The following is a 27,004-nucleotide window of genomic DNA, read 5'->3' as shown; positions in this document are numbered from 1 at the left end:
CGAAACAACCCCTCTGCCCCTGCACTCTCTCTGCTACTAGTGGATGGAGATGGGGATGGCGTCCTCCTTCAAATCAACTATACTGCATGGTGCCGTGTGATCTGTTTACAACAAGCCTCTTTATTCGTAGGAGATACTGATTAGATTGTTTAATCCAAACCAACAGGTCTGATGTGCGGAGGTTTCGGTAGACGTTACACAAGAGTCTGCTGCTAGCTGATCAAGATCTATCCAGTGGATCCGTCATGAGACGCCTCGCGTGAATGCAGTGCGCCACTAGATTGCCATCGCCACACCCTAAACCACCACGCCTCTCCTCCAACAGGGGAGGATGGCAAGTCACCAAGCAAACTATAAACTAAATATATTGCTGTCGAAATATTGTTTCTCTTTTTTTGTCTGACTCTCTTACAGCTGTCAGCTTTAAGCAGGGAACACATGTCTGACTGAATCACGCATTCAATCAAATAGTATTATCGACAAACATCTGTCGAAATGTTATAACCAAAATCCATGAACGCTTACAACCCAGAGACATTTTTAAATATTTGACTTGTCTAATGTTCATGCAGGGTGGAGGAAAATGCTTAACACTAGTCACGTCACTTCTTGAAAGTCATTATGGCTAAATTGCGGTCTTAAATCTTGTATTGTGGTTCAGGCGTCCCCCACTGACTAACTTCTTGTCTGGCTAACTTATTGTCTCTGTCTCTTTCTGTCTGTCTGTCTGCCAGGAGACTGTTATATCAGCAGTGATACAGTAAGACTGAGCTGTTTACACCAGGGTTAACAATGAGGATAGGTGTGTGTGTGTGTGTGTGTGTGTGTGTGTGTGTGTGTGTGTGTGTGTGTGTGTGTGTGTGTGTGTGTGTGTGTGTGTGTGGATGATGTGGATGACGTGACAATGCACACACACTCACAGCACTCATGCTCCTATCACTCATTCATCCCACTAGAGTGCTTAGTGTTTCACCTTGTGTTAGCTGGCAGATGGTGATGCTATGGGCGATCACACTGCTTCATGAGAGAGAGAGAGAGAGAGAGAGAGAGAGAGAGAGAGAGAGAGAGAGAAACACTGAGCTACAGAATGACAAAGCATTCATTCTAGTAGCGAGCTAGGAAAAGATAAGTAATAGTCAAAACCCCCCTAAAAACAAAAACATTTGTTGCTTTCATGACCAAACTCTAAATGAAAACGTCCAGCGCTCTCAGAGCAACATTTGAATACTTTTAAAGTTGTATGTTTTCTGTCCAATATAAACTCTTTGTTAGGCTCTGTTTTTGTCTGATCAGCTCTTGAGGGATCTATTCAGCTCTTTAGCTGCTTAATGCTCCACTATGTTTTCTAGCTATTCACTAACTTTGTATGCAGTGTGTCTCCTGGTTCTAGGCTGGTAGCATACAGGGTTTGATCTTTTTCACTTTGAATCTGCGGCTTGAAACGAGGTTAATGAGAGTGATGAGACTCAACAAAAACACTGAAGTTGCAGGCCGTTAAACCAAAAAGGTGAAAGACTTATTTTGCTTTCCACAGTCCTTTATCCTTTTTTTTATATAGACATATTGATTAGAGCAACTTTAATTTAAGATTTCCTTAATAACTTTTGTTTCCCCAGGGCTTTAAACTTACAGTTTTCGTAATTGAAAGTGAACCTCCTCCAGCTGAAAGCTCTGGACAAGGCAAGTAAGTCAACCTTGAGTTTGGATTACAATGTGAAGACTGGCAAATCCCTCCCAATGAAAAATGAATTTGACGGTAAACAGAAACATTTCATTTTGTCAAAGCTCAGTACTTAAAACTACGTTATGTTACAGTATTTCTCTTGCATGTATTCTAAATGTGTATTGCAATTATATTTGTGTGCTTTGCAAACTATTCATCAACAATTTGTAAAAAGATGCTTTGGAGAACAGTAATTGTATATTTTTTTCATTTCTGAAGATATGTTCGCCATGATACAATGTTAATTCATTTTTTTATAAATATAATGGAAAACTAAAACAAATATCTTTTGTTTGATATATTCACTGATTGAAAAACGCACGAGAAAAATGATTTAGTTGATACGTGGCTGCAGAGAATGTGAACCAAAATTTGTGAAATTCTGTTCATTGGGTTTAAATAAACTTTTGGAATATGTGGCTCTCCATATGGGTCAGGCTCAAAATGCTTTGGCTCACCTATTTCCAAACTATGAGTGAAGAGTGAAGTCTACCCTTTTTGGGTAATAATGATTGGACAAATGGTCATCGCGTTATGGCCAATGTCCTGCTCAATCCTGAACTTTGTGAGATTTTGACTTGTGCTTTTTGATTTTTTTGGCCCAATTCCAGTGCGTCGGTCCAACTGGCAAGTCCGTATAATGGACTTTGGTGTTGATAAAGTGGGAAACCGAAAAGTACTAGACAATACTGCTGTTTTTTTGTTTTGTTTTTTTGAGTTGGTTATGTATGTATGGCCTTTCATAGGTTTCTCTTAATTATTGCACCACCTTTAAGCCAATTGGGGTCATATTTCTTGTGATGCATTTGCACATCATAGTCAGTTATATGGGACAGTTTCATGTCTCTGGCTGGTTTCAGCTCAAAGCAAATCAAGCGACGGCATGAGACAAAAAACCCTTACATACAATCAATGAAAGTATAAACAAAACCAACAACAAATTTTGTTATTATTTATAAAAGTTTAGGAAAAACTCAGCTTATGTGCTTCATCAGGACTGCATGGGCGTCTAAAGCGACCCACCAGCTATCATCATTTTGTTTTAACTGTTGCTAAATTCTGATTAATGCACAGAAGCACATGACATCCCCATATCTTCAGCTCAAACTAGTGACAAGAACACACAGAGAAAAAAAGAAACTTTTTTTTCATACTCAGCAGAAAAAGAGGTAGAATCATAGAACTAATGGCAAGATGCTGGTTGAGAAATAAGTTTTCTTTCTTCTTTTTTTTCCTACTCCAATAGATTCACTTTCTCTTTCTAGTTTTGTGTGCACACACATCCACAATCTCCCCATCACAGTGTGTATGTGTGAACTGAGATTCTTCACTGGCTGCAGGAGTGTTTTTATAAATGGATTGTGTGTGTGTTAGTGTGTGCGTGGACATCTGCTGGTCTCTCTGCAAGTGTATAGAAGTCTATTGGTGTGTGTATTTGAGTATATTTTCAGGGCATGGTGTATGTTGCTATTTCATGACAGGGGCGACAGATGAGTTCCCAAGTCCTGTGGGTCCTGTGCTTTAGTGGCTGGCATACTTCGTACCGCAACATGACAATGGAGCCTCCGCGGATAAATCAGCATCTCGTCTGCCCGGAAACAAGAGCGCTGGAAAGTGGCCCAGATTCCTACACACATGGACCCTGATTGGTCCAGAACAGGTCCACTTTTTCCTTTCTCGCAAGTGCAACATCTTTTTTATTCATTTGAGAGGACAAACCTGTGTGACATGCTGTGTCTACGCACATGTGTGTGTGTGTTTGTCAGTTTACAGGAACTAAGATAGACACAAAGATGTACTTTGATGGGGCATCTTAAACATGAGGATGCAGACATTTTTTTGCTGGTATTTTGGTTTGTGTTTAGTCCTATGTGCGCAGAGGACAATAGAATAAAATCTGAAATAGGGAATATGTTTAAAATCCAAATATTGTGAGAGGACATCATCACTCTTTCTGTGTATTTATCTCCCCAAAACTGTTCACACCCTTCTGCCAATTGGATTTACAATACAACTTAAACAGCAGATACTTCCTGGTCTCATTTTTTTTAGAATTACATGTAAAATGTCCTTGTAATTCTTTGCACAAAGTTATTTCAACTGACCTGACTGAAATAAAGGTTAGAATATAATTCTCCTAAACTCAAAGTTCACACACATGTATTTCTGTTTAAAAATAAATGTGATTGTAAAGTGAGTTTCTGCTAGTTCAAGGTGCAAACTCACCTACAGTAGTACCCATGCCTTTCACAATCTTTGCTAAGAGTCAAAACGCAAAGCTAGGTTAAATCAGAGGAGATAAATCAAGCCCTCAAATACCGGTATCTGTATCTGTACCCCTACCAGTATATTTAGCGTGATGTTTTAATGCCGCCACACGGAGTTTGTGGGGATGGATGGTTTGAGCTGCAAAATGTGTGACTGATGCGAGACCACGGTTTATCACCCCCTCCCATACAAAACCCAGTCTCTGAAAAATGACATTTAAATACTACTAAGTTTGGGAGAAAATCTGCCTGGTTCACTGGCAATGTTTCTCTCTAGGGGTGCAATGTTCTCTAACCTAATGCTGCAAAAACGATCTGGTTAACACTAGGACTGCCACCGCTGTAGTGCCACCAACGATCTGCGAGAACGTCACATGTAATTTCCTTGTTCTTGGTCACAAACACATCAAAAAAGTATTTATTTTGATGAATTTACTAGACATAATGGGAAATAAACAAAATATCAAGGATCAAAGAGCAGAATTGACTTATGATGGTCATATTATTCATAATGTACATTGATTTATTAACTATAGGCTTCAGGCTGAAATTGTTGGATACGACATACTAAATATCTCTGAGACGCTAAATGAGTGACGTTTACTTTTAGCCTACAAGCTAACCGCTGTGCGGTTCCAGTCAGGTATCCAGTTCGATCGTGTCCCTTTCAGAAGAATTGTAGTCCAGCCTTGAAAAAAAAGCAAAGTAAACCCTTAACAATAAATCAAACTATCCATTTTCCTGAGTTGAAAACAGTTATTTTTGCTGTTAGCGGTCCACTATCACGTCCTGGTTCCCTTGGTTGAGTCTGTCGACAAATCAGAAGCTGAATTACTAACTACGTTGCAGCTCATTAATAACTCAATTTAAATACTGTAACAACTACTTCCTATGCATCCAGCATACACACACACTTCATCACAGAAATGACAGCTTTCTTTTCCACTTACAACTAAGCCTAAAGAAACACCAAACAAATTCTGTTGAAGCGGGTAGAAATGTGTTGCTATGCTTAATTGATTGTATATGCTATGCTTAAAATCCAAATCAAATCTCATATGTATTGTATGTGACAAATAAAATGTGATTTCTTTTCTTTTTTTTACCTGTGATACATGCAACGAAAGTACCTAATCATTCACATCTGAATACTGACAGACACAGACATGTGTAGAGGAGGAAATCTAAGTTTTAGATAACTATGGAGCTGTGGGAGGTTATTAAAACCCACATAGTCTGTCAGACTTAAGGTTATGGAAAGATTGTGGTTTATTTGGACGATAAAATAATAAAATACAACCTGTCCAGCATCACGTTGGATTGCAATGTCAGTCTCTTGGTCTGTCAGTCCACCACTATTTGTTTTTTTGATATTGCAGGTTGATTGCTTAACTATTCCTATCGCGGCACTATCTGATTGGTGATCTGTTTTTTAGTGAAACATCTCTACTGGATGATATTATTGGTTGATTTGACATGCAATTTGGTGGACATTAATGCTGCCCTCAGGATGATATGTAAAGTTTTGAATGATCCCTTAATGTTTACCTCTAGCACCATCATCAAGTCAAAAATTTACTTATTTTGGTTAATGCAAATTATTATTACTAAAATGCTAAACTGTGCCTCACAGAGCCACGGACATGGTAGTGTTGTTAAAAGACAATGTTGCAACAGACAACAATGGATTATTTTAACAATGACAAACTTATTTCTATTTCATTAGCCCAGTAGTGTTAGTTGCCTAAACTTAACTAGACATTAACCTCGAGGGGTAATAACTCAAAGTCACGAGTCATTTTTGAAATAATCACTGACAAGTGTCCTATTTTGTCGTTTGGAACAGAGTGTCTTTGTTGTTTTAATCCCATCCATCAAGCTGACATCTGAATCACGAATTGAAACACCACCAGAAGTTCCTTTCTGTTTGGATTGATTGTGGAATTTGCTCAATTACATGGTAACATATTTCTATATAGATGAACACCCTCTGGCCAGCTGTCTGGGTGAGAAAACCCCCATGCATGCTCAATGTAATGCATTCTTTGACCGCTTGCCAAATCCACACCCTAAACTTCATCACTATTTTGGCAATATTCAGAGAAAAAAAAAGAACATGCGGACAATCCAGCCGCTATGTTCCTAGCCCTCGATCGTACCGATTTACCATACGTCTCTATTTCCTAGGCAGAGGATGGCGTTGAGCATTATTCAATAGGCGGCTTCGATATCAACTGAGTCGTCTGGTGCTCAGGGTCAGGGATGATGTGCGCCATCTCTGACATGATGAATGTGTTTTTCTCCCCCTGCTCACACCTTCTCAAAGAGAAACATAATAACAAAAGTTTTCCTCCAAACAGGGAAAAAAAAACTTTTTTCTCCCGTTCTTTAACCCCCCCACCAGCTCCTGTCCTCTTTCTCTTAAGACAGAGAGAGAGGGAAGACGGGGTGATTTGGGGTGGGGGTGGGGTTGTCTGATTGCTATGCATTGTTTAGTTTCTTTCATTAATGCTGGGTGCCAGTCGAGGGCTACAGATGAACAATAGCTGGGGCCCCAGGCGTGGATCAATAGCAGATTGCTGATAGTGCCCCGTCCATTCTCCCCACCAGATTACATGATAAATGGGTCGGTCCATACACAGTGACAGGCCCAGGGCTAGAAGGACCCAGGTAAGGCCCTGCGTCTACTGGATACCACATCCTCCGTGTGTGTGACAGAGTGCATGTGTGTGTCTGAATACAAGCGTGTACTTTCAATCATTGGGTGTTTATGTGGAAGCATGTGTGTGTAGTGGGCGCTCACACAAAAGCGCTGTTTTTTTATACTTGTGAGGGCGACCACTGAATGATATTTGAACATGTGAGTATGTGTTGTCTCTGTGAGAGGGTATGTGAATTGATATAGATGATGATGCAGCTGCTGCTGTTGTTTATTTAGGTTTCTATTATGGTACTGTGCATGCAAATATATGCCCAAACTGCAATGGGTTCACAAGACACCACAAATTAATATGCAATAAACCTGACCCAGAATACAACTCGTACACTTTCAAATGATACCAAAAATATCAAAAAATAAAAGGATACCAAACACAAGTTGCATAATTACATACTTTCATATTTGTTATACTTACCTACAATGAAAATCAAAGGATAATAAAGTACACAATCTTTAAATTAACATTTTTGATCATCTGTAAACCAGAAATTCAACATTTTTGCTGATCCATTTCAGAGGGGTGGCAATTACACTTTTGGAGGGAAAACAGAACAGCGAGACAGTTTGAATACTTCCTAGAAATGTGAGCCCCACATTTGAGATTTGAGATATCAGTTAATATTGTGTCAGCATACTATAATGCTCACAATGACAATGCGAACATGCTAACGTTAAGCAGGTGTAATGTGAAAAGTAAAATTGTATCATGCCAACATGTTCTGATAAGCTGATCTGAGGACGGGGCTGGATGAAAATCCAAAGGATCAACCTGGTGATGGTAAGTTGGTGTCCATACAACATTCTATCCATCTCACTCTATAGGATTCATCCTCGGAGGAGCATGAATGCCTGAATCTAAATTTCATCATAATCCATCCAATAGTTGTAGAAATACACCAAAAACATCAACCTCATGGCGGCGCTAGAAGAAAAGTCAGGGTAACACCAAAGTTAGTAGGATTCAACCCCAGGTGAACAGGAATATCTGTACAAAAACCCATCTGATTTCAGTCTTCAACAGGGTAGACTTGAAGAACAGAAAGGCAGTGCTCAACAGACTGACACTCAAAAATCCCGGGAACTACAATAGGCTGTGGCAAACCAACAGCTGTTCCAGTTTAATCACTGAAATACTCGTACGTACACCGATGCCAGCCCCGGTACACCTTTGTGGACTTGAACAGCTGCTTATAAAAACATGTGCTCTTGTTAAACCGCTAACCTGGTCTGAAGGGCCAGTATCTGAGTTTGGCTTTTATGTACTTGGCGTCAGCTGCTTTGAGACGTTAAGGTGATCCGCCATCTTTGTTTCAATACTTTAACATGCATAGCAGTTGTTGCCACACAGGACGTTGCTTTGTTTGGATTTGATTGGCTGAATTATGTCGTATAAAAAGGTGAAAACGGGAGCAAAGCTTTTTATTTGGTGATATTCTATGTCTAAAAAGGGCCGTTGAAAAATGTCCACTTCCTCAAAATCCGACCATTTTCTTCTTAAAATGTTTTGAATCTGCCAACTTCAGTAGCTAGAGGAATAATTCCAGTTCTTTGTTGCGCAGCTAAAGAGTTGTGGCCTGATTCAGGGCCATATTTGTTCTTAACACGCATAACACGTCCTTCATTTTGTCTTTGACAATATACTTTCTGACGTTTAAACATGCTTAAACATGGATAAAAGCTTGCTTTTATGTTTCCATTACACCACATGTTAAGGATAAAAAAATATGAATAAAGCTCATAAGCTTATGGAGAGGTGTGTTACTAACACATCAATGTATTCATGAATGATTTAAATTAAATGAGTCAAATCATTTCACATTTTTATCGTCTCTCTGAATCACCAACACAGTCGATGTTTTCACATCTGAAAGTGCGAGCAGTCCTGACTTTGTTTATGAAGCGAGTATGTATTTGCAAAAGTGTATGTGTGTTCCTGCATGTATGTGTGTGTGTGTGTGTGTGTGTGTGTGTGTGTGTGACAGAGGCCATGCACCGCAAACAATGACTCCCCTGTAATGGACACAGATAGGACCGGTGCAGATATAAGGCTCCAAATTGGCAATTTACTGTAGCTACAGTAGGACACAGTGTCAGCTGGGCCTCAGACTAATAGGGGTTAAAAACCTAAAGTGGAGCAAAAAGCAGCGCGTCGCTTTGTGCTGAACCACAACACAAGTAAGGGCAAACATACAAATTGATCCTGTGTTTCTTCCAACGGCGTTTCCAATTATTCCCTCTCTTTTTTTTCCCTCGGTTGCATGTTTAAAACAAATGCTTGGATGTCTCCCCCCCCCGTCATGGCATTTTATGATTTGTGTTGATATTTTTCAGAAAATTGATGGGAGGGAAACAAAGTGAAAGTTGCTATAATTCAAGGTCCTTTTGGAAAGCCGGAGAGCACCGTTGGCTAGTTAATCTACTCATTGACACGTTGTCCTCTGGTGCGGCTGAAGGACGGTCTTTAGACTAATGACCGCACATATGGCGCGTTGCCCATTTAAAAGAGAAAACAAACACCTCCTGGCCATGGAAGTGTTCGAGTGCCCGTTGCAATGTTGTGTGGAGAAAGGAAAACCAATGCATGCAAAAAGAAACACACAGACACACACTTGTCCCTTCCTGTCTCGGCACGTAGAAACAGGAAATTATGGATGCATGGATACTTAAGTAATTACTGACATTTTTATGTAATTATGTATCAGCTTGGATTGATGTAGAACAATAATGACTGAACTCAAAGTTGGCCTCTTTTCATTCCCTACACATAATAAGAAGTTAAAGATGACGTTAGGAGCTGATGGAATGATGACTGCTGTACAAAGCAAACACCAAAGGGAGCATCTGACAGCACCCTAGCCCTCCACCCACCACCACCACCCAACGTACAGTTCCTCATTTCTCTTTGTCCTATTGTTCTTCATTTTTTTTCAGTCCTCCTTTTAAGGGGACAAGGCAAGCAGACAGGGCAATACTTTAAAGGTGTGTGATTAGGTGTCTGCTGTCCTCTGTGATGCCGTGGACGATGTGATTGATGGAGGTTGGAAGTTCAAGATGGATGGAGTGCTTGAGGGCTTTGGGATTTTGACAAAAATAAACTACTTTTTTAGGACGGTTGATTTGACACGATGAGGGATTAAAGTGTGTGTTCATGTTCTTGTCCTCCAAACCGAGGACATCGTGATCGTTGCGAAGCAGTTGGCAGAAAAACATTGTTGGCATGGCACGTTTCTGGTAACCATGGGATGTGTTGAATATGGACGTTTCAGAACCAAAAATGCATTTTGATAAACGTAACCCTTAGCAGAGGTCATGGTTTACTTTGGTTTCACATGGGACATGAACAGCGGTCTGCTGGCTGACAGTCCTGCGTTGTTTGATCACACTCCTTATCATACCATGCAACTTTCACACCACGTAGCTTTCAAAATATCTTGCTCGATATACAACATTGTTTCGTTTGCACATCCCTCTTTGAACTACTTCACCAAATGCAAAAATGTCATTCAACAATAAATATATCCGTGGTTTAACAGAAATCGACTAGTTCCTTATTCCCGGCGACTGGGCTGATCATTGCCACCTATCTACCTACCAGTATTGAGAATAATCGGGATATTTAACAAATGAAAGATTGAAATCATGTTAATAATACACATAATAATATTGTGTAAAATAATCCGGCGCCTCTAAAATAATTTAATATCTACAGTTATGGTTATAGACTCTCTCCCCACCTTTATACAATTGTATTTCGAGTTTAATACGAAATACAATTGATATACAATTAATACATTTTTAATATTGATAATATAATATCGTTCTGATTTTTTTAGGTCATGATAATCATGCAGTTAAAACTGATATGGTGACAGCCCTGATTGATGGTTAAGATTGCTTTTTCAGTAACAAATTCAGCGGTGCGATGCAAAGTTCTCACAAGTGCAATGAAGTCTGAGGTAGTGTGTTGCAAAGTCTCCACACTACAACATATGAAGTGATAATCTCAGGTGCCTTTAGTGTCCACTCCCTGCAGGGTGTGTGCTGCTGGGATCGGTCACACTGACAGTCCCTGTATGTGGCTTTTATACACCTTCAACACAATTACACAAACCCTGCTGTACAGCTGCTAAACCTGCACCCAACGCTGCATGCTGTGTTTGTGCTCCTGACACTAGTGTACAGGGACATGATGCATGACTCCAGGTGTATAAATACTCCCATAATGTTACTCTCTTTAAAGTGGCCCTATTATGCTTTTCCACTTGTTCCCTCTTCTTTAGTGTGTTATATATATTTTTGTACATGTAAAAGGTCTGTAGAGTGTAAAACCTGAAGTCCACGCCTAAAAGGAGTTAACCTCCCCCTCAGAATCACTGCTCCTGAGCTGCCTGAAACGGCTCCATTGAATTCTCTCCTTCACTTCCATAACTTTATGAGGTCACAATGTTACGGAAGTCACGTAAAACTCCTTCCGGCTAGTTTGACCCTCAAACAACAAAAGAGAGAGAGGGGTCTGAAGCTCCGGAGGAATAGTTTTTTGAAATGTGAAACATTAACCAATCACAACAAAGCGGGCGAGAAGAGGTGCTGCAGGACAGCTGGGATGAGAAAAACAAGGAGGACTATGAGCATTAACGCATGTAAACATGTTGTAACTGTAACTTGAGATAAAAATATGCACCCGGAAAATAGCATAATAGGGCCTGTTTAAGGTAAAAAAACGGACATTTTTATAGTAGGATCATGTTCGAGACGTTCAGCCTTTGGAAACTACTGCTACTCCTTGGACATCTCATTTAGAGCATGATCAACAATTCAATTGATTAGTCAGCCTCAAGAGAACGCTGACTAGCTAACACAGCTTTAGTGTTGAGCAGTGCAACAAGAGGCACATTTACCTATGGACTCACACACATGCATTTCTTCAAATTACTTTTATCAAACTTAAAAAACAAATACTTTAGTGTGGTGTGATCCTGCTTTGAACAGTGCAATGCAGGCCAAACCATCAAGCAAAATGGGTGTGTCAGAAAGGCGGACGTCATGGACTGAGCCCCAAGAGGGTTTTTTAAGCAGCACCCAGGTGTGGCCAGTGTTGCTGATGAGCCCAGGTGTTGCCATTTGGCTGATTACCCCCCGCCACACCCACATCCAGTAATTTGGCAGCCTTTGGCTAACCAACCCATTAGCACCAACATGAGGAAACCTATATGAGGTAGTACAGAACAGTGTTGGAGGTAGCGAGCAAGTTGCTAAGAGACCAAAGACAGAAAGAAAAAGAACGGGAAAAAGAAATAGGAAAAAAATATATATATTCTGTTATATTAAGGTTAAATTGAGCTTCTTTGACCAGATGTTCTTCACTATATTTGTCGAAGAAGGAAAGACAAACCCAAGCATACGGGACTAAGGTGGTTCTATCAGCCACCAAGGCAAACCAGACCTTAAAGGACATGCACTACTGTAGTCTTGGCTCTCACTTTGGTGTGCAGACCCATAACGTGGTGACCTGCTTTCAGGTCACCACATTTCCTCCCATCAGTTAAACAAACAGAATGTACGCTGGTCTTTCATATTAAATCCATGTAGGAAGCAATTATAAGAACGATATGAACATTTAGGCTCCCTCATGTGGCTCAAGGTGTACTGCACATATAATTGTTAAGTAAATGACTCAAATTTATTTGACGACCCCAATAAAATATACAGCTGGTCCAAACCCAGCCTATGGAAAAGACTGCCTTAGAATGAGCCCTCCAGGGAGCGGGTCCTCTTCATGCAATGCACAATCTTGCACTGTCATCGCCCACAACGACCAATTTACATTCATTTAAATATAATTTGCCTTTAGGTTGCTTGGTGTCCTGATTGCCAAGCAAAGCCGGCCAGTCTAAAGGCACAATCGCAACCCAATACAGGTGAGTTTTTTTTGTGTGCAATTGAACGTTGCATGCAGCAAAATGTGCTAACATACCTTATGTTTAGATACAGATATTGACTTTATTATGATTCAAAAAAATGTAGGTAACAGAACCATTGTGAACTGGTTGGTATGGACCTTATGAAGCTGAGGATGGTAATCAATACATTTGTGTAATATTGATTATATCACAGAGTGGGCAGAGGCCTACCCTCTGAAGAATAAGTCTGCAGTGAAGGTGACCAATTGTATACTTGGTTTTGAATATTAATGGTGCATCTCAGACTGCTTACACCACAAACACAAGATAAATACCTCCTGCCCACATTCCATGCTTGGATTAAGACAAAAAAACACCCCAGCACAGTCCTTATATTTAATGATTGGCAGGAAGGCAAGATACCCCTCTGATGTGCCAAAGGTGTACTGGGTAAGAGGCCCTGTTGGTTTTGAGTCGAGGGGCTGTGATCCTAATCACTTGGATACATAGTTTGGAATTTAACACCAGTTGGCTCTTTTGGTCTTCACGTCACAACAGGAAATATTTGATAATGAGGGGCGAGGCGTTGTTGAGGGAACTGACAAACAAATAAAATGCGTACAAGGAACTCCAAGGAAATATACAGAAAATAGGACTCATCAGGAAAGGCAAGCTGTAAAAAGTATGGGAGGAGAACTTTAAAGTTGGAGATGGGGAACAAATAACATCAGAGAACAGCAGCGAAAAAGGAGGGAAAATAAAAAGCAATATGTTTGGTCCATTCAATAATAATAATAAACCTTATTTAAAAAGAACCTTTCACAAAGTGGGTGTAGTCCAAAATGCTTCCATAGAGTGAAAAGGAAAATAAAGACAAGTTCTTATACTGCATGATAAAACCAAGCAATCAAATGAATACCGAAATGTTAAGAACACTACATTTTGTAAAAGATAGAAAAAAAAGTTTAAAAATCCTAGATTTTAAGGGTGAAATTGTTTTGCCTGGTTAACAATATAACAAAAACGGTAGCCCATATTGACCTAATTCCACCATTCACAGACCCAGAAGAGGCTATTCTAACCAAGATGAGAAAAGTTAGCGATTCCCCACTTGGCTTGGAATATCTTATAATAGACAACCTGGCAGAACTGTTCCATATCTTTTTGGGAAAAGGACACCTCAGAGCCACCTGTGGATCATTGGGTAGGAAGCAACTTTATCTATCTTCTCTCAGATTGAAAGGACTACATGTTCACTGTGGTTCCACTGGGTGTGTGTAGAATGTTTTTTTGTCTGGTCTGCTCATCACCAAATTAAAAGGTCATCCTCTTTGTTCCTAGCGCCACCGAAATCTGTGGAGTCCATCATCAGCCTTTGTCTGTGCCTGTAAATGGAACCCATAAACAGTGCTGAAAGAATGGCCCCACAGGGCAATCTATGGCACAATATTTAAACAGGCCCTATTATGCTATTTTCCGGGTGCATATTTTTTATCTCAAGTTACAGTTACAACATGTTTACATGCGTTAATGCTCATAGTCCTCCTTGTTTTTCTCATCCCAGCTGTCCTGCAGCACCTCTTCTCGCCCGCTTTGTTGTGATTGGTTAACGTTTCACATTTCAAAAAACTATTCCTCCGGAGCTTCAGATCCCTCTCTCTCTTTTGTTGTTTGAGGGTCAAACTAGCTGGAAGGAGTTTTACGTGACTTCCGTAACATTGTGACCTCATAAAGTTATGGAAGTGAAGGAGAGAATTCAATGGAGCCGTTTCAGGCAGCTCAGGAGCAGTGATTCTGAGGGGGAGGTTAACTCCTTTTAGGCGTGGACTTCAGGTTTTACACTCTACGGACAAATATAAATAAATATATATAACACACTAAAGAAGAGGGGGAAAAGTGGAAAAGCATAATAGGGCCACTTTAACATAAAAGTGTGAAAACATGATAATCAAAACAGGCGTGCAAGGTTTACAAAAATAGAACATATGTGGGCACTGTGAGTATGCTTGAACAAAGTCTGTTTAGTGAGTGTGAGTTTAGAAATGAACATTTTAACAAGCGCTACACTGCTTCTCTCTGCGTTTTAATATTGATACTAATTCACACAACTCCCCAGCATGTAGCAGACTTAAGACATCTGCTGCCGAAAGAGAGACAGAGAGAGAAAGAGAGATCAATGGCACTGTAGGTGGAAGGCTTTGATCACCACTCTTCAGCAAACGTAACTCCCTGACACACACACAAACTTACAGACGCACATACACTCACAACCTGAAGAGCGAGGGGAGAAACGGGAGTGAAGGAGTGGGAATGATGATGAGAGAAGGTGAAAGACTGCAGGCCACGAGAATAATCCTCTTGTCTTTAATTAAAACTTCCTAATGATCAGAGGGAGAACGACGGACTGGAGGTGGGTGGGGGAGAGGGAGACGGAGAGATAAAGGGCAGGGGAGAGATGAAAAGTCGTTTTTTGCTATCTTTTTTTACTGTCTTTCCTCAGACCAAGACCCTATCTCTCCCCATCAGCTGACATTTGCCAGTCATTTAAGTGGAAGCATATGAAACAACGTTTTCAAGCATGTCACAGAGCCTGAAGCAGACTCACATTAGGCTGGACCCCCATCTGAGAAGATTTTGCACTGCGTATAAGCAGATATCTGTCTGCCTTTCAAAAGGGGTATCAAAGCGATTAAAGTCCCTGCGTTGAGCATCATTTTCAATTTCTCGCTTTTTTTAAATATCTTTTTTCAACCGCCACGGTCAAATTATTCATACACAAGACGTTCTTATGGTTCAATCACACCTGAGTAGGAGAACTTCAGCTGGAGTACATGAGGCTAGTTGAGATTGCCATTTTCCTTCTGATGTGTTCTCAGGTGTACAATTTAAAACTTTTTGCCCAATTGGACCCATTTTGGTGGTGTCTACGCATTCTGAGATCCCAGCCATTCATCACAACGGGTAGAATCAATGGCCTAGGCCACAAACTTAAAACCCAAGTCGTCATAAACTGTTGTTTTCCTTTAGGCAAAGGGACTCATAATATCACAGTGTTGAAAAAATCACAGTCATGTTATCATAAAACTAATATATATACGCGATCACCTGTATGTGAATTCCAATATCTGTAGGCAGCAGGACAACATTTTGGTATCGGAAGCTTTCTGGTTTGAAGTTCGAGTGGTATTGACCAATCACGCAAGGCCTGGGCTTTGATTGTATGCAGATAAACATCCATATGAAGTGCAAAAGTGGCTGAACGCTTTGGCCTTAAACTGTATACGGAGGTGGTTTGAGTAAGACAAAAACGTGAATGTATATACAAGAACTCCATGCCGCCACCACAACACCTCAAAATGCTTCAGTTGTCCAGTGATTTGAACTACAAACCCCATATGATATTAAACATGCTTATTTTCTTGTTATCAAAAAAGGCCGATTTTTGGATCCCAACTGAATTAGCCATGACAGAGCTGCAGTAGATCACCTTCCACAGGGAAACTGGGACCCTCTTCTTAAGCCGGATCCAGGAGGGAAGCTTGCTGGCAAGCATCTGGTGGCCACGCCTTGATCAATGGGGGTTTTGGCACAGCTGGAAAGAACTACATGGAACCCCTGAATTTTAAAACACCACCAAGAGGAATGGGCTTTGGGGTTGGGTGCATTGTCAGTAGGGCAATGGCCTAGGTGTGCTGACCCCTGGCCTAGTAGACTAGTTCTGGTGATGTGGAATGTCACTTCTTGCAGGGAAGGAACCGTAGTGAGTGCTGGAAGTGGAGTGTGGTACCAACTAGTTGGGCTCACCTCGATGCATGGCATGGGTTCTAGAACCAAACTCCTTGAGATGGGCTGGACTCTCTCCTTTTCCTGGAGTTGCTAAAGTTTAGATGCGCTGGGTGGGTGTGGTCGTACTCACAAGCCTACTGTTGAGTGCAACTGTGTTGGAGATCTCCCAAGAGACTAAGAGGGTCACCTCTATGATACTCAATAGTCTCAGGTTTTACTCAGTTGATGATATGAGGAAACTTGTATTTGGTAAGCTTCAACAACTGTGGGAACCCAGCTTTCAAATATTGAAGATTATAGATACGCATGAAATAATTGATTAATTCTTTAGAAAGAATGTTCAACAGAGAAAAGAATGAGACTGGGGGAGATTCAGCGTAGGCACCTGTAAAGCTTTGTGCAAGTGACAATAGACACTGCACCCCTCTTTACAGAAGACTATGAACAAGGATGCTTCTTCTCTTTCACTCTTGCTTGTTTTGCTCTCTAGTTGGTATGCAGTAAACTTAGAACCCTGAATTCAACAACATCTGGCAAAAGCCTACACCACCATCACCCCCCCAGCCAAATAGGGGATAAGCGAAGATGTTGCTGCCTGCTGTGAGAGCTTAAATTATGTACGTTTATTGGGTAACCAACGTAAGTAAAGTATGTTTTGCATATGACGTCAATCAAGTATGTTGTACAAGTTGATTCGAATTTGGCTGCTATTGGTGTTTGATGTACTACAACCACGAACTGGACCCCATCTTTACAGAGCTCGACCAGAATTTTCACCCTGGTTTATTTTCCATTTTTCTGAAAAAAGCAGTCAATACCCCTTTCAATAATCTTTGCAAATGGCAGTACTGTACATTTTCCCTCTCTTTTTGTCCTATTCGGTTCAGTTTCCACAACTAAACAGAGAGAAACTTGAGCCCTTCCTCCATTACACTCCATTACACTCGTTCTAGATCGAGGCATATCTTTGAAGGTTAATACTCTTTACCTCTAATCAGCCCCTCGACTGTACTTCATGAAAAAGAGTCAGTGTCCAAATATGTTTCACATTCACTGTAGTCTTAAGAACCAGCAATGGGGTTAATGCAGTGAGTGGATGTACACCTACAGCACATCTTAAGGCAACAGCCTGGGCTTAAACTGTGGGAACAATGTATGAGTCAAAGCTGAGAGCATTAAGTAGTTTTCGAGGTGGAGGAGGACTGGCTGGGAAACACAAAGCTCATATCCCACGGAGTAATTTATTAGAGGACCCAGCACTTGTTCATTTTGTAAAGGCTTTTCCAGAGGCAAACATTACTTTCATTCTCCTGACACTGGCGTCGGCATAGAAGTGTGTATGCGAGAGAGAGAGGGAACGCTCACATACTCAATATTCAGCCTGCAGATGAGTTCTGTTTTGCTCTCAGATTAAACATTGGGGGGGAGTCCCAGGTCAGTTACTTATGTCACGCACTGTTCCATCCCTCACCATGCACACACACTCACACACACAGATTCTCGCACGAGACAGAACAATGTCCAATCCCCCGATGCAACTATTTATAAATATCAAAACGGGGAAGTGGAGATTCTTGCTATCAAGTCCACGATAGCGTACGAGTGGTAATATGTTTTCAGCAGTGGCGGATGAGAAATGTGCTTATGACAATGATGAAACAAGATAGCAGTGGTGATGGAATAGCCTTATCCCTGGTGTGGTTTGTCTTGTTGCATTGTAATCGCACCTTGCCTAAATTGTGCGCTGATAGCAGAACTTGTTTGATGATACTGGATCAGTACTCCCTCCGAAGTTAACAGACACAGAGAGGAAATCATAAATGTATTATATTCAGTAACTTATGGTCCCATTAAGAGTAAAACAGACCATAAAGCAGGATATGCTTTATGGCGTGGCTACACTGTGATTTTTTATTATTAGAACTTTTTGATTGTCAATTGTCACATATTGGTCGCCTAAAAATGCCTTATTCAGCATTCAGTTGTACTCTGCTCCATCCTCCATCCCTTGGTTATGACAAAAAGGCCGAACTTGAAGCTTGGAACCGCAGTTAACAAACAAATTGGTACATCATAGCAACTATGTCCACTTCTTCTATGCAGTCTATGCATTGTACGAAAATAGCAGTGTCAATTTGAAATGGGGTCCGCCCCACCTCAATACGCAATATGCAGCTAGGCTGTACACACTTTACACACACATCATTGAGGCTAATATCGTTTACAATAAGGCTACTCATACAAACTAAGCAATGCAACAACTACGCTCTGCAACAGAATCCACACACCATCCTCCACTCTCTCTGGCTAACCGGACACGCATGCACACCTTGAAACCCGGCAGGCAGACCTTATGGCTCGGCTTCTTCTAGATGCCATCCTGATGTCCAAGAAGAGGAGAGACGATGTCCTGCTTTCATGTAGGGTACTCACAAAAGGCACTGGATCAAATTAGTCCAAAGCATCTCCAATTAGGTTCACAAAAGGACGTGAAGACGGGCAATCTTTGTGAATAAATGTTTTGCAGTTTGAATATTGAAAACTGCTGGCCGTTCGTTAGCTTTTAAAATACATTTTAGTGACAAATATATGATTTTTATATTGGAGACCCCTTATAATGTAGCTGTTGAGGCTTTTTCAGGGGGTCTGAAGCGCCAATCAAGGGGTCTTGACCTACCTGCCTAGCAACAAATAATGTTGCTTTAATCCAAGGTGGAGGTTCGAGAGATTGTTGCTGTTGCAAGTTGTTTTTAATTACCATCAGTTGTTGTTTGTGTCATGGTGTCATGATGACTTCTTTTTTTATTTTTTTAATATTTTAATGGTTTCAAATTGTCCCTGATTGTTAAATATGTACTACTGTTTATGCCTCCGTGGAACAGTCAAAGCACAGCCATTGTCCACTGTATTTTTCTTATTCTGTTTCAGCAGCAGTGTGTGTGTGTTGCTGCATGGCGGCTGCGTTGGCTAATGTATTGTTTACTGACCCCTCTCTCCTCCTTCCTCTGTCTCCACCAGTCATGGCTGACAGGTGACATTTAGTGGTAGGAGAAGACCTATGTGGCTGACCATCTTATTCTCCGTATCAGTGTGTGTTTGTGAGTGTGTGTGTGTGTGTGTGTGTCTGTGTGCGTGTGTGCCAGATACGGTGTATTCCCAGCCAGTCGGGTCACTCAGAGTATTACATGTGGCCTGCAGGGGCAATGGGCAGAGGAAATGAAGGGCTATTAGGGTGGAGAGAGGGAGAGAGATAGAAAAGACTGGCAGAAGGTAGAGACAGAGAGAGAGAGACATTTAAGCTAGAGGCTATGTGACAGTGGAGACTGTCCAATAATGATTATGTGTTCCTATCCATCTAACCATGGCTGCATGGCGGCAACGGCAGTCCACCGTTAGGCCTTGTGACGCTTAATATCATATTAAACATAGTGTTATACCCAAAACAAATAATAATAGTCACGCCAATAGTAAAGGGCGAGTTCACATTCACCGACGAAGAGTTGAATCATTCGGTTACGGGTAATCTTTCCTTGTAATGCCGCAAAAAATAGTTCTCCCAAGAGAGGAGAGAGAGAGAGAGAAAGCTTTTTCGTCGCAGCCACATTTGCATGATGAGAAAGCACCACTCATATTCATCTTGGTAAAGTCACAGTAAATGACTCCAACAGCATTATCATCTGTTTTACGCAGGTGTGTGGCCGTGGAAAATCACTCACTTCAATCAAAAAAAAAAAGAAGAATGCTGCAGCTCGCTGCGAGAGGAGCCTCATTTTTTACCATCACACCGGAGGACACAGGAATTAGAGGATAGAGAGAGATGTCGAGGCTGGGAGGGAGAGGGACATAATAACTTTATTCTCTCTGCGGTTTACAGAGGCTGTTTCACCAGCACAGCTGAGGGACGGTACATATCAGTGTGCGTTTGAGGATCGCGCCGACATTTGTGGTGTTGTAAAAACTCCCTGACGGTCTTCATCAACCCTGAAACTGCTGGATGCTCAACATTACCTGGTGGCACGTGGCGGCACTTTGAGCAGGCATATGAAGACGCCCGTTGAGGGATCAGAAACATTGAGATTGAGGCTCAATCAGAGCGAAAGGCAAGATAAATGATTGGATAACACATTAGTATAGGCAGTGGCTCTATCTTTGTGCTTTGCTTTACTTGTTAGTTATCAGTTTAGTCTGTAGTTGGGGTTAGTGGGTTTACACTGGAGTTAGTTGAAAGCCCAGTGCGTAAAAGATCGCCCACGTTTCAGCCGTTTAATGATTTTAATGGGGAGGATTTTAAAATTCAAGAGTAGTTACTTATCTCTTTAACTTATCTTTAAAATCATATTTTTAAAATGTAAAAAAAAAATGAAATTCAGTTTATTTGTTGAGCGCGACCCAGCTATACATTTTCTGACAAAAGATATTACAAACAATACAATGTTTTACTGGTTCCACTTATAGGTTAGAAATGTGTTTTTTGGTAATCTGGCAAGGATAAAGCAAGGAATCTCTGTCTGTTTGTCTGTGTGTTCTTCACATTTCTCCAGAACCAGTCATCTGACCAACTTCATACTTGGGTGTGGATTTGCTGGGGACCTGATGAAGTGCGTTGTTGAATTTGGATCATTTTGGACACACCATTCGTTCAATATCAATAAACTTTGAATAAAAGTTAACAGCGCTTTACATGCTGCGGCTCATTGGCTGCAGTTCAGTGTTTGTTGCTGGATGCTTGACACACTTTAAAAACAAAACTCATGTAACCAGTGGGCCTCCTGACAACGCTGTGAGTAGCAATAGGCCTGTTCCAAACTGGTACGCAGGGAACGGACACTGCACTAGTTTATTGAAATACTTTTTGTTCATAAGTTGTTAAATTTTTACAAAGCTTGAAATACTACATATCCCAGCAGCAGCTTCCCAAGGCTAACTCCTCAATTAAAGCAGCTTGGTCAGAGGATCTTTGCTTTAAACTATGACACTCAAGGTATCCGTCTGGCATCAGTTTTGCACGCGTTAGGTTAGTTTCCTGCACGTTACATGCATACAATGTCTTTTCAAAATAAAACTTCTGTGTTCACTGTAAAACAACTTGGTTAGTTCCTGGTTAGATTGTAGTTTGGGTTGAAAAAGTATCTTTGTTACATAGTAGAGTACGCTATAGGTACAAAAATACAACATTGACTTTTGGTTTCACATGGTTAGCGAAGAGTGGTTTCCTACATGAAGTCCTGTTTTTGTTGGCCCATCCATCCACCCTGACCCCCTCCCTATGTGGACTACATTACTACTTTATATTACATAACTGACGTCCCGCATAAACACCTATACGTTAACATAGAGCTTCATAGTTTGCAGCGTTGGCTGCTGACCAATGACAGCAGCTCTTTCTGCCATAAAAATCATTTTAACATCATCAGTATGTGTATGTGTACACTCTTGGTTGCTATACGTACTCTGTGTGTGTGCGTGTGTGGCTGAGTGGTTAGAAACATTTTAAATTGGCAGGTCTCCCAGGAAGCTCCATAACGGATGCACCTTTACACCCATAAGGTGTTGCAGTTAAACCGTCAGTTATGTATTCCTTCACTGGAGGTCTGTGTGTGCGTGTGTGCGTGTCTGTGGTAAAAGGCTGTGGTTTGCTTCTGACTCTATATTGCCTGGATTTTGCAACACAACAGACAGAGACAGGGCCGAATCATGCTCACCTCTGCTTTGGCAAAAAAAAAAGCCAAAGAATAATGCTTTCATAAATATTTATACCTGTTTTTCTGATTTCATATTCATCTACAGTACAGGAGGGAGGCTGTGTATGTGTGTGTGTGTGTGTGTGTGTGTGTGTGTGTGTGTGTGTGTGTGTGTGTGTGTGTGTGGTGGTTTTCAGATTGAGGCGAGCGTCGTGTCATGCTTTTCAATCTCAGCAGGACACTGCTCCCTCCCATCTGAGCTGCTTGAAACTTTGGAGTAACATGGCGCTCGGATTCACACAGATGCACATAATCTAACTCAGAATGTGTTTTTATAGATGGTTTCTGTGGCTGAAATGCACGTGTAAAAATGTCCATCACTTTTTGTCAAACGCTATGTGTAATACCCGAGCAGGCAGATCTGAATGATGTTCCTTAAACTGCAGCTTCCTACCTAACCCGATTAAAAAACACATAAGTGTGAATGCACTATTTAATCTCATGAGAAATCTCCCCATAATGCAACGTAACAAACATCTCGAATGTCTGTGATTTGTTATTAGCTGTAAAGTCGCCCCAACCCCCCAAAAAGCTGCTTTTATTGTTCTGTTGTCGCAATACTGAAGCGTCGTTTTCTTCAAATCACCCTCCTGACCAAATCCAATGATTGTCATCTCGCGTCAGATTTTTGCGAGCGGTAACCGAATAGAGGGAGCGTCACCCGGGAATATCTCCTCTAATCGCACTCTCCGTTTTTGGCTTCTCTTTGCTTCGACAAGTATTTCTTTTTGTTCTTTGTTGTTCCTTTTTTTTTTATTTTGGAGCAAACACACAGAAACGTTGCAACCGAAGCAAAGTACAAAGAGCGGCCTATTGCAAGTGAGCAATGCAATCACCCTGATGAAACGTAATTGCGTTTTAACGTGATAGAGCAATATCCCTGCCCATAACTCCCTTTAACTCTTTACTTTTGACGTGCCACTGAAAACATATTACAGCGTGAGATGCGAGACGGTACCAATTCTGTCTTCTGCTTTTTTTTTTTCTTTCTTTTTGCAATAAAACAGTTGGAGCTCTTCCCCTCCTTCAATCTTTCTTCATGCTCTCCTCATCCCTACCCACTTCTTTATTCTCTTCATTGTACCTCCTCCTCCTCCTCTGTGGTGGAGGGAAAGGAAGGAAGGAAGGAAGGAAGAAGTGGTAACACGTAGCACGTCTTCATTAAAGTGTCACTCCCCATTATTTCCGTGCTATCTCAATTAGCAGCAGGTTTAATAAAGGCCCTCTTCTCTCTCTCGAGCTCTCCTTCTGCAACTCTCTCCGTCTCCAACTCTTTTACGCTTTAACTCTGCAATCAGAGTGAATGATGGAGTCGCTGCTCAGGAACTGATGGGCCGAATGGGAGGACCTGAAAAACATGGGGGGAGGAAAAACAAAGGGGCGCTGAATACACAAGATCAAAAAAGAGAGGATCTGCACCAGTTTTCTTCCGAGCATCCCTTTCTCCTCTGAGAGCAATTAGACACTGCCGGCAGTGACTAGTCCCCAGACTGATCTGCAGCTTCTGCTCTGTATGTGTGTGTGTGTGTGTGTGTGTGTGTGTGTGTGTGTGTGTGTGTGTGTGTGTGTGTGTGTGTGAGAGAGAGAGAGAGAGAGAATGTCCAGTTTCAGCTACAATCACCACAGCATCTCAAAGTGCTCTTTGTGAGTTCAGCAGAAATGAGGTAATGTGCCTGTAGGTCAGGTCAGGAGGAGAGCACACATCGTAATAACAATAACGTATTTGGTAGGTTGACGGAAGAAATTTTTATAAATATATGAGAGCGTAACTTAGTCAGTGGCCCTACGCTTCAAACTATGGCTGTCTAAATGGCAGGAGTAAGTCACGACTTTCACACAGGAGACCGTTGTTCATGTTCCATGTGCAAAAAAAATACTACATTTTTAAGTGATGTATAAAGTGATGTATATGTATGTGTGTATATATATATATATATATATATTCTGCATACATTCTGTTTATTGACACAAAACAATATGCATGCACTCAAGGACGCACTGAAATGCACATGCAGACACAGAAACATAAATACAAGCACGCTAACACTCACACTCAGCTTCAGATGCTGCCTCTGATCCACGCGTCAACACAAACATGCACACCCTTTTTTTCTTGTACCGGATTGATTAATATGGAGAGCTTCATCACTGCTGCCATCTCACATTTAGCTTTCCATGGTTGTGGTTTAAGCACGCTAACTGAGAGTGCATACATTTACACCTTATATCTCCAAACTCCGCTCTCACACACACACACACACACACACACACACACACACACACACACACACACACACACACACACACACACACACACACACACACACACACACACACACACACACACACGCGGTAGTGATGACCAGTGACAGGAGTGGGTGGTTGGTCAGGGACTGATCTGTGTGTAATTGGGGGGATATTACAGCAGCCATCTCACTTAGCCTCTGGGAGACTGATCTATATTCACTCTGCAACTCATATTCACATGGCTTCTGCACACACACACACACACACACATTCACAAACACAGACTTTATCCATACACACAGAGGCACTAAACTGCATTCTTCCACACAGAGTCTCCAGACCCAAGGACAGGCAATATCTCAGACAGAAGCAGAGCAACACTGAGGTCCTCCAATGCTGCACCATCAAACTGCACGAAGAGGCAGCTTTTAATGCTTCTGAATTTTGCCTAACCTTGGTCAATTTAAGGCCAATAATTTGAGCTTCATTGGCAAAAAACATTAATTTTCCTTTATAGTGCATGTTGTGTCAAACATGAGCCTGCTTTTTTTGTTGATAAGTACAGAGAAATGGACACATATGCTCGAAATAAGACAACAAATGCAGAGTGTGAATAGAAATGTCTTGTGCACTTGGACAGGCACCTTCCCTTTGATTTGCTATTTTTCCTAACCATAAAATCAAAAGTTAGAGTGTATATCGAGCTATTAAAGAAGTTGTACTTTCTCAATGTTTGCTGCGCGGCTGCTGCACTGCAGCCCTTGTCCACCCTTTATGAGTAACGTTATGTAAGCTGTATTGCATTAAAAATAGATGAAGGGTTAGGCTGGTGAGGTCTCCAACTTCTGTGTCATCTTAAAGGAGCTGCAGTAGTAGTGAATCCTCTTGGCACAACTGTCATTGTCAAATTGAATACATCATTAAACTGGTGATTGCATGCTTCCTGACCGTTTTGCTCGTTTGTGCCGTAAAGCAATCCTCAAATCCAACCGTTAGCATGCATTGTATAGTACAGCATGGAGGCTGATGATTTTCTTTATCTTACTTTTTGGTTTTTTGCAGCTTTCAAAGACTCTTAAAATGATGTGCAATACAGACAGCGTTACAGAGAAGTATTGATATTTACTGAAGAAAAACTATTTAGTAAATATTTCAAGGAAAGGTCGAGCATTCAGAGATTTATTGAAGGAAAAGTACAAAGGTTTAATCAATCAAATGTGCTAGATGTTTCAAAAATAAAATACTCACCGTGAAGACTGGCTCACATCCTTGTGTCGTATTTAAGGTAAAAAAACTTGGATTATTATTACCGACTCATTCACATGTGAAAAACACGTTCATGTTGTACACGAGCTTGTCCAACCACCTTCACAGATAAACTATAAGGTAGATGTTTAAATAAGTGACAATACACATTATAAAGGTGTACTACACACAAATCAATCACTCAAAATACAATAAATCGCAATAGAAATAGTTACAATTTATTAACTTCTACTTGACTTTATTACTGTTATCACTGTAATTTATTGATTTTTAAGTCTTATCAAATGTTCCAGTACTTGAGTAAATGTACTAAGTTACGACTGATTTATTTATTTATTTCTAAGTGAATTGGTTCATATAAGTTGCCGTTTCATGTCAACCCTTGCAGAGCAGGTGTCACAGGTTTTTAAAAACAGCAGTGAGCGCCGCTCTTTGTATTTAACGAGAACAACAGCAGCGAGGCGAGAGAGCAAGGTGATCTCCTCGGTGCCCCGGAGAGCTCCATGCTAATTTTTCCAGGGCACGGGTTCCATTAGCATAGGGAGGCTGACACCACTCGCTTTAGGCTACGTATAACACCCTAATGACCACTCTGCTGTTACTTTGAATCAAGGGTATTAGTTTTGTCTCTGATGAAAGACAGCCGTGATGGCTTAGCCTACTTCCACTGTTGGACAAGAGAGGGTGTTCCTTTTTTTTTTTTTTTTTTTCATTACAGTGTTTTGTGGAAAATAAAGAAACATGTGATTTATCTCCGACTGCTACTGAGAGTCAACATCCCGTCTTCTCTCCTCCCATCTCGCCCGCTCTCTCTCCAATTCTTCCCTCCTCTTTGTGTCTTTAACGTTGCTCTCCTTTTCTCCCCCCTCTCTCTCACTCCTCTCTCGCACTTTTATTAAAAACGCATTTACGACATAAATCAAAGGAATCCATTGGTGGTTATGGAATAATTACAATGAGCGTGCAGCATTTTTCCAGCCGCAGCTTTCGGAGCTTATTAAAAGCAACAACTTGAGATGCATTTGTCAATATATTACGGCACGGTGAAGCTCCATATTACCACACACATCTGTGTCTCTTTGTGTTCGTGAACATGCACGGACTCGTCACCAACAAACACGTGAAATGAATGCACACGGATTATTCTCTTATTTTAAGAAATGTACGACCGCCAGTAAAGACTCATATAATATTTCAATGATTGACTCCGGAACATGATATTTCAGGAGGTTAAACAGTCCTGCCAAGCGTCCTGATATGAATTCCATCTTCCTGGAGCGCAACAGTTCACGAGCACATGACAACAGGCCGCCTCTACATCAAGATGTTAAAGACTTTGCTGCCACTCAAGCAAC

The sequence above is a fragment of the Anoplopoma fimbria genome, chromosome 2 (genome assembly GCF_027596085.1).
Source record: "Anoplopoma fimbria isolate UVic2021 breed Golden Eagle Sablefish chromosome 2, Afim_UVic_2022, whole genome shotgun sequence".
In the NCBI taxonomy this organism is placed as follows: domain Eukaryota; kingdom Metazoa; phylum Chordata; class Actinopteri; order Perciformes; family Anoplopomatidae; genus Anoplopoma; species Anoplopoma fimbria.
This window is presented reverse-complemented; position numbering follows the sequence as displayed.